Source organism: Gossypium arboreum, chromosome 2, assembly GCF_025698485.1.
Source record: "Gossypium arboreum isolate Shixiya-1 chromosome 2, ASM2569848v2, whole genome shotgun sequence".
Taxonomy (NCBI): Eukaryota; Viridiplantae; Streptophyta; class Magnoliopsida; order Malvales; family Malvaceae; genus Gossypium; species Gossypium arboreum.
The window spans coordinates 21,294,777-21,296,317 of record NC_069071.1 but is presented as its reverse complement, the minus strand read 5'-3'; positions in this window follow the sequence as shown (position 1 = coordinate 21,296,317).

Sequence of the window (1,541 nt, the reverse complement as noted above, 5' to 3'; positions counted from 1 at the left end):
GACTATGACGTCAGCAAGCAAATCGGACTACACGACCAAGCCATACACCCATGGGCTAGGCCATGTGACGAATTAAATTCTCACGAAAATGCTATAGACTCCACACGCCCTGGGTACATGACCATGTCCCCAGGCTGTGTCCCCCACACGGTTGAGACACACGGTCGTGTCTCAACCCGTGTGGCTAATACTCAGGCTCTTTTCCAAGCCTTTTTGTTGCCCTAATTTTTCACAAACTTAACCACTTTAAAGAAACATATTATAGCATCAATTAATGATTTAGCATCCCTCACTAAAACACGTTTTTAACAACCAACCATAACATATTACCCAATAATTAATCTCTACTTAATCTTCAAATTTCCATGTTCAATCATCAACAACTTAATGCCAATTTACACGTTTATTCCATAGCTATGACCACACCGAATGGTCCTAAAGCATTCATCATGTACATGTGCCATACATTACCCATTCATAGTAGAGAAACATAATCACATCACAAAGCATGAGCACACCATATGGATAATTTGGCTTTCAAGCCACAATCATTATAACCCACCTCTCATGGCTGTATACAATAAATCATTACAAGCCAATACATTTGGCTATTCATAACAACATCTATCATAAAAACTAAGTCTCTATACATGCCACTCACTTGAAAACGCTTAAAATATATATATGTTAGCTTCCCTAAGTTGATGACTTGATAGTGTGACGCTGCCTCTGGCGATCTCCAACCCCGAGCTAACCTGCAAACACTGAAGAAATGAAAAGGAGGGAGTAAGCTTTATGTTTAGTAAGTCCATATGAAAATAATAAGCAACATGCTAACATGCTTCTTAAGATAATACAACCATAATTGCACTTATATTTATATTTTGGTCTTGCTGTCTTCTCAAGTCATAGTTACCAAATTATTTATATCTAGAGTTACGGATCTCAAAATTAAGATCTGAAAATTTTCCCTAAAACTAAACTCACATATGTTCTTACCATAAAAGTTTCATAATTTTTTTCTATCCAATAAGTACAGTTTATTTTTTAATTAATCCCCTATTTAGCTATTTGACAGTTTCAACCTTTTTTCACTAAAATTTATTTATCTCTTATTACGGGATTCGGATATTGTTCTTGTCTATTTCTTTTGAAATTAGACTCATTAAGGACTTAATCATATGAATTCCAGACCATAATTATTTTTTTTTAAATTTCTAGTGATTTTCCCAAGTTAGAACAGGGGAATCTGAATTCATTCTTACTCTGTCTCACAAAATTTCAAATATCTCATAATATGAAATTCCTTTGCTTAATAGTTTCCTTTATATGAAACTAGAGTCAATAAGCTTTAATTTCATGTATTATTTAGCCTCTAATTTGACTTCCACCATTTTTGGTGATTTTTCAAATTTCCACAATGACTGTTGTCCAAAACTGTTTTAATGCAATATAATGATAACTACTATAAGTTCCTTTTCAACTAATCACGAACTCACCATACATGATTCCATGTTCAATTTCGCAATGCAAGCTAGCAT